General features: G+C 46.5%; 1 long non-coding RNA gene, 17 other non-coding genes and 1 pseudogene across 18 annotated transcripts; 13 read left to right on the forward strand and 6 right to left on the reverse strand.

Annotated features, from left to right (window-relative positions):
• Positions 1–1,591: 1,591 nt before the first annotated feature.
• LOC122762961 lies at positions 1,592–1,755 on the forward strand. Its single transcript, XR_006358811.1, has one exon. It is a non-coding gene; the product is annotated as a U1 spliceosomal RNA (small nuclear RNA).
• Positions 1,756–2,402: 647 nt separating this feature from the next.
• LOC122762969 lies at positions 2,403–2,515 on the forward strand. The gene has a single exon (XR_006358819.1). It is a non-coding gene; the product is annotated as a U5 spliceosomal RNA (small nuclear RNA).
• Positions 2,516–2,697: 182 nt separating this feature from the next.
• LOC122762965 lies at positions 2,698–2,890 on the forward strand. Its single transcript, XR_006358815.1, has one exon. It is a non-coding gene; the product is annotated as a U2 spliceosomal RNA (small nuclear RNA).
• A 112-nt stretch (positions 2,891–3,002) lies between these two features.
• LOC122762959 lies at positions 3,003–3,121 on the reverse strand. Its single transcript, XR_006358810.1, has one exon. It is a non-coding gene; the product is annotated as a 5S ribosomal RNA (ribosomal RNA).
• Positions 3,122–3,231: 110 nt separating this feature from the next.
• On the reverse strand, positions 3,232–3,350 carry LOC122762974. The gene has a single exon (XR_006358824.1). It is a non-coding gene; the product is annotated as a 5S ribosomal RNA (ribosomal RNA).
• A 403-nt stretch (positions 3,351–3,753) lies between these two features.
• Positions 3,754–3,917, forward strand: LOC122762964. Its single transcript, XR_006358814.1, has one exon. It is a non-coding gene; the product is annotated as a U1 spliceosomal RNA (small nuclear RNA).
• Positions 3,918–4,564: 647 nt separating this feature from the next.
• Positions 4,565–4,677, forward strand: LOC122762971. Its single transcript, XR_006358821.1, has one exon. It is a non-coding gene; the product is annotated as a U5 spliceosomal RNA (small nuclear RNA).
• Positions 4,678–4,859: 182 nt separating this feature from the next.
• On the forward strand, positions 4,860–5,052 carry LOC122762966. Its single transcript, XR_006358816.1, has one exon. It is a non-coding gene; the product is annotated as a U2 spliceosomal RNA (small nuclear RNA).
• Positions 5,053–5,171: 119 nt separating this feature from the next.
• On the reverse strand, positions 5,172–5,290 carry LOC122762975. The gene has a single exon (XR_006358825.1). It is a non-coding gene; the product is annotated as a 5S ribosomal RNA (ribosomal RNA).
• Positions 5,291–5,853: 563 nt separating this feature from the next.
• Positions 5,854–9,199, forward strand: LOC122762958. Its single transcript, XR_006358809.1, has 2 exons — positions 5,854–6,126; positions 7,740–9,199. It is a non-coding gene; the product is annotated as an uncharacterized LOC122762958 (long non-coding RNA).
• Positions 9,200–10,351: 1,152 nt separating this feature from the next.
• Positions 10,352–10,515, forward strand: LOC122762962. The gene has a single exon (XR_006358812.1). It is a non-coding gene; the product is annotated as a U1 spliceosomal RNA (small nuclear RNA).
• Positions 10,516–11,162: 647 nt separating this feature from the next.
• On the forward strand, positions 11,163–11,275 carry LOC122762972. Its single transcript, XR_006358822.1, has one exon. It is a non-coding gene; the product is annotated as a U5 spliceosomal RNA (small nuclear RNA).
• A 182-nt stretch (positions 11,276–11,457) lies between these two features.
• Positions 11,458–11,650, forward strand: LOC122762967. The gene has a single exon (XR_006358817.1). It is a non-coding gene; the product is annotated as a U2 spliceosomal RNA (small nuclear RNA).
• Positions 11,651–11,762: 112 nt separating this feature from the next.
• LOC122762970 lies at positions 11,763–11,881 on the reverse strand. Its single transcript, XR_006358820.1, has one exon. It is a non-coding gene; the product is annotated as a 5S ribosomal RNA (ribosomal RNA).
• A 110-nt stretch (positions 11,882–11,991) lies between these two features.
• LOC122762976 lies at positions 11,992–12,110 on the reverse strand. The gene has a single exon (XR_006358826.1). It is a non-coding gene; the product is annotated as a 5S ribosomal RNA (ribosomal RNA).
• Positions 12,111–12,513: 403 nt separating this feature from the next.
• LOC122762963 lies at positions 12,514–12,677 on the forward strand. The gene has a single exon (XR_006358813.1). It is a non-coding gene; the product is annotated as a U1 spliceosomal RNA (small nuclear RNA).
• A 647-nt stretch (positions 12,678–13,324) lies between these two features.
• Positions 13,325–13,437, forward strand: LOC122762973. Its single transcript, XR_006358823.1, has one exon. It is a non-coding gene; the product is annotated as a U5 spliceosomal RNA (small nuclear RNA).
• Positions 13,438–13,619: 182 nt separating this feature from the next.
• On the forward strand, positions 13,620–13,812 carry LOC122762968. The gene has a single exon (XR_006358818.1). It is a non-coding gene; the product is annotated as a U2 spliceosomal RNA (small nuclear RNA).
• A 121-nt stretch (positions 13,813–13,933) lies between these two features.
• LOC122762960 lies at positions 13,934–14,046 on the reverse strand (annotated as a pseudogene; the record flags this gene model as incomplete).

A 14,046-nucleotide genomic window follows, 5' to 3' on the forward strand; every position in this document is an offset into this window, starting at 1 on the left:
AGCGAGAATCCTCCCTGTGTCCTGAGGGAAACAAGAGATGTGTAAAATATGTGTAAAATACTCAAGGAGTGTTATAAAGAGAAATGCACCAGCAGGATGGTTTGATCACTCCTGGCTTGATGGGGAACTGTTAATAAAATGATTGATAAAAATGTGTATTATAATCAACAGAGATTTTTGACTTCACTAAGGAAGCAATTGGAAGCATACATCAAGAGTTAGATAAGACTAGTTTAATGGCATGGCAAAATAGGATGACTTTAGACATGATGCTGCTGAAAAGGGAGGAATACTGTATAATGTAGAATGTTTGGAGATATGTGTTGTACATTTATTCCTAATACAGCACCTGATGGCAGCATCTAAGGCAATGAATGGATTAATCACCCTATATGTAGAAGGACTGTTACAGAGACTCAGGACACCGCTTTGAAAAAAAACAAAACAAAAAACAACTATGCTGCATGAAAGAGTCCCAACTACTGATGACCACCGAGAGGACGACAAGAATGCAGCACCAGAAATGTTCGACTGATTTGACAAATGATGATCTATATGGATACATGTTAGATGAAGATAACACCATGGTTTAAAGGATAATTGCTGTTTACTCTATTGATTATGATGGTACTACAGGAAATCTAGAAGTTGTAGTGTTCTGAATTGGTCACCATTGAATTCATTTTGGGGTAACAATATAATCAAAATGTTTTTGAATGTATGCTTTTATGCCTTGATCAAATGGAGTACCTGCGTGTGGTTGCCGGGGCAGCGGGACCGTGAGAGAGTTTCCCTATCTAGAAGGAAAATTGATAATTGGAATGTTTTGAACTGCTCGATAGGGTTTTCGCTCTCACACTCTAAAACATTTGTTATAATTATGCTTAAGCATAAACAGGAGGGATATGTTATGGGAATTATGCACCTCATGTAATACATGAAGACAAATGCTCAATGCAACCGTTTGATGTGACCTGAGACCACTCACTCTTTGTATTGTTAATGTAACTGTTGGATGCGATTTTGGCCAGTGACCATATGTATTGTTTTAGGAACTGTTTGAAGTAACTTGTGAATAGAGACAATGGGGCTGCGACTGAGGGCAAGGTGATAACAAACCCACAGAGGCGGGGGTCTGCACCTTATGGCAGGGTGATAGCTGACCCATTGAGACAGATAAATACCTTGCGATTCCTACAAGACAGGGAGTCTTCACTTTGTAACTGGCCTGTGTGTGTTGCTTTGTGAATGCTCATCTTGTACAAGATTAAACCCTTGTTTGGACACTGAGCTGACTCCGATCTCCTTCCTATGGATCTCAATTCTTTTGACAGACACCGAGATGGACAAGCGGCTGTTGGTGCCGTCATGTCCAGTTGTTGCTGAATCTATAGGAAACGACAGCCAGGTATGCCAGTAAAAAAGGTCGAGTGTTTCCCCTCCAATGTGTGCTGGAGGTTGAAGTTGAACATAGCACAGCATTAACGAGCAACTGAGTCAAGGCATTGGCCTCTGGGATTATTCATTTCCAGCACCATCAGCCAAGAGCTGTGTCTGGCAAGAGCCACCCGGTGTTTGGCGAGTACACCTCATACTTACCTGGCAGGGGAGATACCATGATCAAGAAGGCGGTTCACCCAGGGCGAGGCTCAGCCATTGCACTCCGGCTGTGTTGACCCCTGCAAATTCCCCAAACGTGGGAGTCTTGACTGCATAATTTTTGCTAGTGGGGTGCTGCGTCCGCGCTTTCCCCCGATGATGTCGTTGTAAGCAAAGGTCAGCCGCCCGAAGTTCAACGTTGTGTGCCCATCTCCAAACTTCTCACGTCCTTGCGGAGCAACATCCCCAGTCTTTCCAAGTTGCTGGGAACGTGATGGTTGTGGGTGTTGTCTTTCAGCTCAAAGCAAATGTCACGCTCCCTTTCCCAACTCTTTGTAGAAGAACTCGATTGTTGGAGATGGATCCATGGCCATCATGCCAAGGGTTAATACTTTGGCGCTTGCTCTGTTCACTCCGTGCAGTGACCTGATGTTGAAGTGATGCCAGGAGCAACTCACCATTTCAGAAGCCCGGATGAGGTGGGAAATGGCCCGGCAGTTTGTACTGCTCAGTGTGACACGGAGCTGCTTTGCTCATGCACTCACGTCTACCACTAAATGTTGGAGGTGTGCCAGTGAGCGAGGAATGTGCCACAGCCTCAGCGACTGATAGAAAACTGCAGCGCACAACCGACAGTAGGAAAGCGCTTCCAAACATGCAGTCAAATCTGGGCGGTTTATTGGCCGACTAAGCAAAAACGTTGAAGGAAGGCCGTCCCAAGGTGGCCGGCCGGCCGGCCGACCGAGACTGTGGTGACTCCGGCGGATAGACTCCTCGGCTGCTCTCCAGGACAGGGGCTACGTTGACTCTGGTTTCTCTTCAAAATGCACAAGTCTTTCGCCTTTTACTAAAGACTTCCGTGGAGAGGGACGTTCAAGAGTTTAAGTTATTTTTGGTGGGCTTTGCTGTAAGGCTGCGCCCTTTGAGTGTGTCAAATGTCAAGCAGCTGTCTGTCAAGGCTCAGAGGTGCACTTAGGTCAACCTTGGGGCGGAGGTGATCAGCAGCAGCAGCCTTTGTTATGCGCCCTTAAAAACATGGCACCACAACAACTGACTTGTGTGCCAAGATCTTGGGTTGGCCCCAGACACCTGTGGGCCATCGCTTCTCGGCCTTTTGGCTAAGATCAAGTGTAGTATCTGTTCTTATCAGTTTAATATCTGATATGTCCTCTATATGGGGATTAAATATTAAATGCATTTTTGAGCAGTGGGAGGTGAAAACTGGGGCTTGCTCTCTTCACTCCTTGCATTGACCTGGTATTGCAGTGCCACCAGGAACGGTGCACCATTCTCTTTTTTCTGTGAAAAGCAAAGCGAAGCTGAAACCAGAAAGACATCAACCCGTGCCTGTGCGTCAATTTAATTGCGAGCCCATGTTTCTTGTAAGGAAGCAGCGGCGTAAAAGCTTACAGCACCTGGTATTCCCAGGCGGTCTCCCATCCAAGTACTAACCCGGCCCGACCCTGCTTAGCTTCCGAGATCAGACGAGATCGGGCGTGCTCAGGGTGGTATGGCCGTAAGCCGAGGGGCTGGCGACAGAGAGTGCCTTTATGGACTAGGCAAGGCCCCTGCTCGTGGAGGGGCATGTTTCTTGTAAGGAAGCAGCAGTGTAAAAGCGTGCAGCGGTGTAAAAGCTTACAGCACCTGGTATTCCCAGGCGGTCTCCCATCCAAGTACTAACCAGGCCCGACCCTGCTTGGCTTCCGAGATCAGACGAGATCGGGCGTGCTCAGGGTGGTATGGCCGTAAGCCGGGGGGTTGGGGACACAGACTGCTTTTATGGACTGGGCAAGGCCCCCTGCGCGTGGCGGGGCTCAAAAGTCAGCCTTTCGGACACACTGCACTTCAGCCTTTATCTCCACCACATGCTACACTCTAGTCCAGTATCGGGAAGCGACACCGAGATGGGCAAGCGGCTGTTGGTGCCGTCATGTCCAGTTGTTGCTGAATCTATAGGAAACGACAGCCAGGTATGCCAGTAAAAAAGGTCGAGTGTTTCCTCTCCAATGTGTGCTGGAGGTTGAAGTTGAACATAGCACAGCATTAACGAGCAACTGAGTCAAGGCATTGGCCTCTGGGATTATTCATTTCCAGCACCATCAGCCAAAGAGCTGTGTCTGGCAAGAGCCACCCGGTGTTTGGCGAGTACACCTCATACTTACCTGGCAGGGGAGATACCATGATCAAGAAGGCGGTTCACCCAGGGCGAGGCTCAGCCATTGCACTCCGGCTGTGTTGCCCCCTGCAAATTCCCCAAACGTGGGAGTCTTGACTGCATAATTTTTGCTAGTGGGGTGCTGCGTCCGCGCTTTCCCCCGATGATGTCGTTGTAAGCAAAGGTCAGCCGCCCGAAGTTCAACGTTGTGTGCCCATCTCCAAACTTCTCACGTCCTTGCGGCGCAACATCCCCAGTCTTTCCAAGTTGCTGGGAACGTGATGGTTGTGGGTGTTGTCTTTTAGCTCAAAGCAAATGTCACGCTCCCTTTCCCAACTCTTTGTAGAAGAACTCGATTGTTGGAGATGGATCCATGGCCATCATGCCAAGGGTTAATACTTTGGCGCTTGCTCTGTTCACTCCGTGCAGTGACCTGATGTTGAAGTGATGCCAGGAGCAACTCACCATTTCAGAAGCCCGGATGAGGTGGGAAATGGCCCGGCAGTTTGTACTGCTCAGTGTGACACGGAGCTGCTTTGCTCATGCACTCACGTCTACCACTAAATGTTGGAGGTGTGCCAGTGAGCGAGGAATGTGCCACAGCCTCAGCGACTGATAGAAAACTGCAGCGCACAACCGACAGTAGGAAAGCGCTTCCAAACATGCAGTCAAATCTGGGCGGTTTATTGGCCGACTAAGCAAAAACGTTGAAGGAAGGCCGTCCCAAGGTGGCCGGCCGGCCGGCCGACCGAGACTGTGGTGACTCCGGCGGATAGACTCCTCGGCTGCTCTCCAGGACAGGGGCTACGTTGACTCTGGTTTCTCTTCAAAATGCACAAGTCTTTCGCCTTTTACTAAAGACTTCCGTGGAGAGGGACGTTCAAGAGTTTAAGTTATTTTTGGTGGGCTTTGCTGTAAGGCTGCGCCCTTTGAGTGTGTCAAATGTCAAGCAGCTGTCTGTCAAGGCTCAGAGGTGCACTTAGGTCAACCTTGGGGCGGAGGTGATCAGCAGCAGCAGCCTTTGTTATGCGCCCTTAAAAACATGGCACCACAACAACTGACTTGTGTGCCAAGATCTTGGGTTGGCCCCAGACACCTGTGGGCCATCGCTTCTCGGCCTTTTGGCTAAGATCAAGTGTAGTATCTGTTCTTATCAGTTTAATATCTGATATGTCCTCTATATGGGGATTAAATATTAAATGCATTTTTGAGCAGTGGGAGGTGAAAACTGGGGCTTGCTCTCTTCACTCCTTGCATTGACCTGGTATTGCAGTGCCACCAGGAACGGTGCACCATTCTCTTTTTTCTGTGAAAAGCAAAGCGAAGCTGAAACCAGAAAGACATCAACCCGTGCCTGTGCGTCAATTTAATTGCGAGCCCATGTTTCTTGTAAGGAAGCAGCAGCAGCAGGCGTAAAAGCTTACAGCACCTGGTATTCCCAGGCGGTCTCCCATCCAAGTACTAACCAGGCCCGACCCTGCTTGGCTTCCGAGATCAGACGAGATCGGGCGTGCTCAGGGTGGTATGGCCGTAAGCCGGGGGGTTGGGGACACAGACTGCTTTTATGGACTGGGCAAGGCCCCCTGCGCGTGGCGGGGCTCAAAAGTCAGCCTTTCGGACACACTGCACTTCAGCCTTTATCTCCACCACATGCTACACTCTAGTCCAGTATCGGGAAGCGACACTGTTATGGGAATTATGCACCTCATGTAATACATGAAGACAAATGCTCAATGCAACCGTTTGATGTGACCTGAGACCACTCACTCTTTGTATTGTTAATGTAACTGTTGGATGCGATTTTGGCCAGTGACCATATGTATTGTTTTAGGAACTGTTTGAAGTAACTTGTGAATAGAGACAATGGGTCTGCGACTGAGGGCAAGGTGATAACAAACCCACAGAGGCGGGGGTCTGCACCTTATGGCAGGGTGATAGCTGACCCATTGAGACAGATAAATACCTTGCGATTACTACAAGACAGGGAGTCTTCACTTTGTAACTGGCCTGTGTGTGTTGCTTTGTGAATGCTCCTCTTGTACAAGATTAAACCCTTGTTTGGACACTGAGCTGACTCCGATCTCCTTCCTATGGATCTCCTTCCTATGGATCTCAATTCTTTTGACAACTTGGCGCCCAACGTGGGGCCCCAATACCTGTCGCTCTCTTCACATCAGCGGACCTGAAGACCTTGCAAGGCGGGGGTAAGAAAAATAAATCCTCCTAAAAGTCCTCCACCTCAGGGCTCTTAAAGCTCCGTTTGGTCAGGGAGGCCAGGTTCCGTGAAGAGTGGGACAGTGACGGGGCCAACCAAGGAGGGGAGACGGATCAGCCAGACAAACATTGAGTCAGGGACTCAAATCTTCAAAAGGGTAAGAAATAACCATTTCTAAATTTAAAAACAAATTCGGCTCAAAAGTAACAACAGTTAGTTGAATATGCGGTGCCAGTAACGAAAGAAGCTGTAAGTCATGGTATTCTTCTATTGAAGTGAAAATTGAGCATAGCAATTCGGCAGATAAGAAGTAGCAACAGTAAGTTTGAATATGCGGTGCCAGTAACGAAAGAAGCTGTAAGTCATGGTATTCTTCTACTGAAGTGAAAAAACCGGTACAGAAACGGATCGATCCTAGCTCATTTAAAATAGATAAAAAGCAAGTCAGGGACTTGGGGGAGCAGAACTCTCTTATATTTAAAAGCAAGTCAGGGACTTGGGGGAGCAGGACTCTCTTAGATTTAGGGCAGGGACCTAAAATTATTACTGTCTTTGGAAGGACAAGGTTTAAACTAATCCCTCAGGGCTGAGAAAACAACAGGCGTCAGGGTCCGGGACCCAAGCAAGTCAGGGACTTGGGGGAGCAGAACTCTCTTAGACAAACCGGTAAAATATATAGATCAAATTTCCGCTAATAAGTAACAACAGTAAGTTGAATATGCGGTGCCAGTAACGAAAGAAGCTGTAAGTCATGGTATTCTTCTACTTTGTGAAAATTTAGCATAAAATTAGAAAACTTAGGATACAAACTCTTTTAAAGTCGACATATATATGTTGTGTGTTAAATATTGTCTTGTGTTGTTTTGTGTTTTGTGATGTTTTAATGTGTGTGCCATGGCTTTGTGTTGTTTTATGTGCCTGGTGGCATAGGCTCAGGCTGCAGAGTGTTGGTCCTTTTCAGTGACAATCAAAATACCAAATTTTATTTGGGATTTGTTCCTGATAGTGTATGCATTGTTAAAAACAAGAATAGATAAATAAATAAATAGAAATTTAGAGTCTGGACAGAAATTATATGTACAATATTTGGAAAGAAAAAGAAAAAACAGGCAAACACTGATAATCCAGATTAAAAGTTGGGAAAATATATAAAATAATAATAATAATAATAATAATAATAATAATAGTAATAATAATAATAATAATAATAATAATAATAAAAAGGAACCTTAAAATAAAAGTATGAATAAAATTGAAGGTAATTTTTATATCAAAATGGGAAATGGTAATAGTTGTTATAAATGTTGTTGTGAACCTGACGAGGTTCAATATGAATGTGATGCAAAACGAATGGGCTAATAGGCACTAGATAATGTAAAGTATATAAAAAGATGGGAAAATAAATATGGATTTAGAGGAAAATTACAGGTAGAAGAATGTAAAAACTGGTAAAAAAGATAGAGGTAAAGTCAAAGGAAGAACTAGAAATGACCAAGAACCAAAGAATAGATTGGCGTTTTGATTAAAATGTTTAAAAATAATAATAATACTAAAATGAAATAAAAACAACAGTACTAATAAAATAACATATTAATTAAATAAAGTAATTGGGGTAAGAAGATAACTAAAGCGGTCATAAACTAAGTCATTATAGGGCTGAAATAATATAAAATATATATTTCCATAAACATCTCTCAAGTGTATTTGACAATTAGCTCAGGAGATATCAGAAGTTATGAGGAGAGACGTAGGATGCTGTGTTCTCTTCAGGAATTCCACAGCAAAGAAGAAATGGAGGACCCAGACGAGTTGATGATTCATCGGCGCTACTAGTCAATAAACCAGGTCATGCACTCACACACACACATACATACCAGGACACAGAAGATGAGGAGGAAGAAGAAGTATGTTAACTAGAAAACACTGAAGTATTTTTGAGTATGGACCAAAAGCCATAGTCACCCTGTTGGTTAAAAAAATCGTAAAACTTGTTTTCTAAACGATACTGAAGCATGCAGAATAATAATTGAAGAAGATGAAGGCGGTAGTAAATTGCCACTTCAACACTGTAATGGTATGAAGGTGAGATCTGAGACACTAATCTAAGACAAAAAGAATTTGTTTAAATTTGTTACAATATTGAGTCATGGGATTACCCATGTCTCAACAGGAGGGATGGTATCCACGATAGACTAGACTACATGGATGTTAAAACCACTAAAATGTGTTTGTGCCTCATGATTAATGTATTCTAAGCACAATGCTCAAGGCAGACTACATCAAAAACCAGATCCAGCACCCACAGGAGGGCCAATCAATCCAGGAGATTGGGTGTTGGTGAAGTGGTCAGCTTCACGCTGGGAAGGCTCCTATCAACTACTACTGTCGACACCTACAGCAGTACACATAGCTGAAAGACAGACAATGGATCACACACTTCAAAAGAGCACAAATGCCAGTCAGATAAGTAGAAGCATTCACCATGCCAGAATTAAAACTGTGTTTAATAACTGTTTCATGTATGACCACAATTGCATTCCTTATTTTAAATATAGTGACATAAGGCCAGGTATGATAAAATGAGGAATAGATCAATAGGAACAATCTAGATGGGACACTAGGAGAGGTGCAGTGACAATGCGTGTACTATTGTCACAATTAAGTGAGTTTAAGTTAGATTTAGTTTCCGGGGCAGCCTAGATCTGTGGCCGTCACAGGGGGCCTTGTGAGATCCAAAACCTTGGAAAATAAAGTTTTGGGGGGTTGAAAAAGACTGCCTCGTTTGGTATCAAGAGCGAGAATCCTCCCTGTGTCCTGAGGGAAACAAGAGATGTGTAAAATATGTGTAAAATACTCAAGGAGTGTTATAAAGAGAAATGCACCAGCAGGATGGTTTGATCACTCCTGGCTTGATGGGGAACTGTTAATAAAATGATTGATAAAAATGTGTATTATAATCAACAGAGATTTTTGACTTCACTAAGGAAGCAATTGGAAGCATACATCAAGAGTTAGATAAGACTAGTTTAATGGCATGGCAAAATAGGATGACTTTAGACATGATGCTGCTGAAAAGGGAGGAATACTGTATAATGTAGAATGTTTGGAGATATGTGTTGTACATTTATTCCTAATACAGCACCTGATGGCAGCATCTAAGGCAATGAATGGATTAATCACCCTATATGTAGAAGGACTGTTACAGAGACTCAGGACACCGCTTTGAAAAACAAAACAAAAAACAACTATGCTGCATGAAAGAGTCCCAACCACTGATGACCACCGAGAGGACGACAAGAATGCAGCACCAGAAATGTTCGACTGATTTGACAAATGATGATCTATATGGATACATGTTAGATGAAGATAACACCATGGTTTAAAGGATAATTGCTGTTTACTCTATTGATTATGATGGTACTACAGGAAATCTAGAAGTTGTAGTGTTCTGAATTGGTCACCATTGAATTCATTTTGGGGTAACAATATAATCAAAATGTTTTTGAATGTATGCTTTTATGCCTTGATCAAATGGAGTACCTGCGTGTGGTTGCCGGGGCAGCGGGACCGTGAGAGAGTTTCCCTATCTAGAAGGAAAATTGATAATTGGAATGTTTTGAACTGCTCGATAGGGTTTTCGCTCTCACACTCTAAAACATTTGTTATAATTATGCTTAAGCATAAACAGGAGGGATATGTTATGGGAATTATGCACCTCATGTAATACATGAAGACAAATGCTCAATGCAACCGTTTGATGTGACCTGAGACCACTCACTCTTTGTATTGTTAATGTAACTGTTGGATGCGATTTTGGCCAGTGACCATATGTATTGTTTTAGGAACTGTTTGAAGTAACTTGTGAATAGAGACAATGGGTCTGCGACTGAGGGCAAGGTGATAACAAACCCACAGAGGCGGGGGTCTGCACCTTATGGCAGGGTGATAGCTGACCCATTGAGACAGATAAATACCTTGCGATTACTACAAGACAGGGAGTCTTCACTTTGTAACTGGCCTGTGTGTGTTGCTTTGTGAATGCTCCTCTTGTACAAGATTAAACCCTTGTTTGGACACTGAGCTGACTCCGATCTCCTTCCTATGGATCTCAATTCTTTTGACAGACACCGAGATGGACAAGCGGCTGTTGGTGCCGTCATGTCCAGTTGTTGCTGAATCTATAGGAAACGACAGCCAGGTATGCCAGTAAAAAAGGTCGAGTGTTTCCCCTCCAATGTGTGCTGGAGGTTGAAGTTGAACATAGCACAGCATTAACGAGCAACTGAGTCAAGGCATTGGCCTCTGGGATTATTCATTTCCAGCACCATCAGCCAAAGAGCTGTGTCTGGCAAGAGCCACCCGGTGTTTGGCGAGTACACCTCATACTTACCTGGCAGGGGAGATACCATGATCAAGAAGGCGGTTCACCCAGGGCGAGGCTCAGCCATTGCACTCCGGCTGTGTTGACCCCTGCAAATTCCCCAAACGTGGGAGTCTTGACTGCATAATTTTTGCTAGTGGGGTGCTGCGTCCGCGCTTTCCCCCGATGATGTCGTTGTAAGCAAAGGTCAGCCGCCCGAAGTTCAACGTTGTGTGCCCATCTCCAAACTTCTCACGTCCTTGCGGAGCAACATCCCCAGTCTTTCCAAGTTGCTGGGAACGTGATGGTTGTGGGTGTTGTCTTTCAGCTCAAAGCAAATGTCACGCTCCCTTTCCCAACTCTTTGTAGAAGAACTCGATTGTTGGAGATGGATCCATGGCCATCATGCCAAGGGTTAATACTTTGGCGCTTGCTCTGTTCACTCCGTGCAGTGACCTGATGTTGAAGTGATGCCAGGAGCAACTCACCATTTCAGAAGCCCGGATGAGGTGGGAAATGGCCCGGCAGTTTGTACTGCTCAGTGTGACACGGAGCTGCTTTGCTCATGCACTCACGTCTACCACTAAATGTTGGAGGTGTGCCAGTGAGCGAGGAATGTGCCACAGCCTCAGCGACTGATAGAAAACTGCAGCGCACAACCGACAGTAGGAAAGCGCTTCCAAACATGCAGTCAAATCTGGGCGGTTTATTGGCCGACTAAGCAAAAACGTTGAAGGAAGGCCGTCCCAAGGTGGCCGGCCGGCCGGCCGACCGAGACTGTGGTGACTCCGGCGGATAGACTCCTCGGCTGCTCTCCAGGACAGGGGCTACGTTGACTCTGGTTTCTCTTCAAAATGCACAAGTCTTTCGCCTTTTACTAAAGACTTCCGTGGAGAGGGACGTTCAAGAGTTTAAGTTATTTTTGGTGGGCTTTGCTGTAAGGCTGCGCCCTTTGAGTGTGTCAAATGTCAAGCAGCTGTCTGTCAAGGCTCAGAGGTGCACTTAGGTCAACCTTGGGGCGGAGGTGATCAGCAGCAGCAGCCTTTGTTATGCGCCCTTAAAAACATGGCACCACAACAACTGACTTGTGTGCCAAGATCTTGGGTTGGCCCCAGACACCTGTGGGCCATCGCTTCTCGGCCTTTTGGCTAAGATCAAGTGTAGTATCTGTTCTTATCAGTTTAATATCTGATATGTCCTCTATATGGGGATTAAATATTAAATGCATTTTTGAGCAGTGGGAGGTGAAAACTGGGGCTTGCTCTCTTCACTCCTTGCATTGACCTGGTATTGCAGTGCCACCAGGAACGGTGCACCATTCTCTTTTTTCTGTGAAAAGCAAAGCGAAGCTGAAACCAGAAAGACATCAACCCGTGCCTGTGCGTCAATTTAATTGCGAGCCCATGTTTCTTGTAAGGAAGCAGCGGCGTAAAAGCTTACAGCACCTGGTATTCCCAGGCGGTCTCCCATCCAAGTACTAACCCGGCCCGACCCTGCTTAGCTTCCGAGATCAGACGAGATCGGGCGTGCTCAGGGTGGTATGGCCGTAAGCCGAGGGGCTGGCGACAGAGAGTGCCTTTATGGACTAGGCAAGGCCCCTGCTCGTGGAGGGGCATGTTTCTTGTAAGGAAGCAGCAGTGTAAAAGCGTGCAGCGGTGTAAAAGCTTACAGCACCTGGTATTCCCAGGCGGTCTCCCATCCAAGTACTAACCAGGCCCGACCCTGCTTGGCTTCCGAGATCAGACGAGATCGGGCGTGCTCAGGGTGGTATGGCCGTAAGCCGGGGGGTTGGGGACACAGACTGCTTTTATGGACTGGGCAAGGCCCCCTGCGCGTGGCGGGGCTCAAAAGTCAGCCTTTCGGACACACTGCACTTCAGCCTTTATCTCCACCACATGCTACACTCTAGTCCAGTATCGGGAAGCGACACCGAGATGGGCAAGCGGCTGTTGGTGCCGTCATGTCCAGTTGTTGCTGAATCTATAGGAAACGACAGCCAGGTATGCCAGTAAAAAAGGTCGAGTGTTTCCTCTCCAATGTGTGCTGGAGGTTGAAGTTGAACATAGCACAGCATTAACGAGCAACTGAGTCAAGGCATTGGCCTCTGGGATTATTCATTTCCAGCACCATCAGCCAAAGAGCTGTGTCTGGCAAGAGCCACCCGGTGTTTGGCGAGTACACCTCATACTTACCTGGCAGGGGAGATACCATGATCAAGAAGGCGGTTCACCCAGGGCGAGGCTCAGCCATTGCACTCCGGCTGTGTTGACCCCTGCAAATTCCCCAAACGTGGGAGTCTTGACTGCATAATTTTTGCTAGTGGGGTGCTGCGTCCGCGCTTTCCCCCGATGATGTCGTTGTAAGCAAAGGTCAGCCGCCCGAAGTTCAACGTTGTGTGCCCATCTCCAAACTTCTCACGTCCTTGCGGAGCAACATCCCCAGTCTTTCCAAGTTGCTGGGAACGTGATGGTTGTGGGTGTTGTCTTTTAGCTCAAAGCAAATGTCACGCTCCCTTTCCCAACTCTTTGTAGAAGAACTCGATTGTTGGAGATGGATCCATGGCCATCATGCCAAGGGTTAATACTTTGGCGCTTGCTCTGTTCACTCCGTGCAGTGACCTGATGTTGAAGTGATGCCAGGAGCAACTCACCATTTCAGAAGCCCGGATGAGGTGGGAAATGGCCCGGCAGTTTGTACTGCTCAGTGTGACACGGAGCTGCTTTGCTCATGCACTCACGTCTACCACTAAATGTTGGAGGTGTGCCAGTGAGCGAGGAATGTGCCACAGCCTCAGCGACTGATAGAAAACTGCAGCGCACAACCGACAGTAGGAAAGCGCTTCCAAACATGCAGTCAAATCTGGGCGGTTTATTGGCCGACTAAGCAAAAACGTTGAAGGAAGGCCGTCCCAAGGTGGCCGGCCGGCCGGCCGACCGAGACTGTGGTGACTCCGGCGGATAGACTCCTCGGCTGCTCTCCAGGACAGGGGCTACGTTGACTCTGGTTTCTCTTCAAAATGCACAAGTCTTTCGCCTTTTACTAAAGACTTCCGTGGAGAGGGACGTTCAAGAGTTTAAGTTATTTTTGGTGGGCTTTGCTGTAAGGCTGCGCCCTTTGAGTGTGTCAAATGTCAAGCAGCTGTCTGTCAAGGCTCAGAGGTGCACTTAGGTCAACCTTGGGGCGGAGGTGATCAGCAGCAGCAGCCTTTGTTATGCGCCCTTAAAAACATGGCACCACAACAACTGACTTGTGTGCCAAGATCTTGGGTTGGCCCCAGACACCTGTGAGCCATCGCTTCTCGGCCTTTTGGCTAAGATCAAGTGTAGTATCTGTTCTTATCAGTTTAATATCTGATATGTCCTCTATATGGGGATTAAATATTAAATGCATTTTTGAGCAGTGGGAGGTGAAAACTGGGGCTTGCTCTCTTCACTCCTTGCATTGACCTGGTATTGCAGTGCCACCAGGAACGGTGCACCATTCTCTTTTTTCTGTGAAAAGCAAAGCGAAGCTGAAACCAGAAAGACATCAACCCGTGCCTGTGCGTCAATTTAATTGCGAGCCCATGTTTCTTGTAAGGAAGCAGCAGCAGCAGCAGCGTAAAAGCCTACAGCACCTGGTATTCCCAGGCGGTCTCCCATCCAAGTACTAACCAGGCCCGGACCCTGCTTAGCTTCCGAGATCAGACGAGATCGGGCGTGCTCAGGGTGGTATGGC

This window comes from Solea senegalensis, unplaced genomic scaffold, assembly GCF_019176455.1.
Source record: "Solea senegalensis isolate Sse05_10M unplaced genomic scaffold, IFAPA_SoseM_1 scf7180000016282, whole genome shotgun sequence".
Classification (NCBI taxonomy): domain Eukaryota; kingdom Metazoa; phylum Chordata; class Actinopteri; order Pleuronectiformes; family Soleidae; genus Solea; species Solea senegalensis.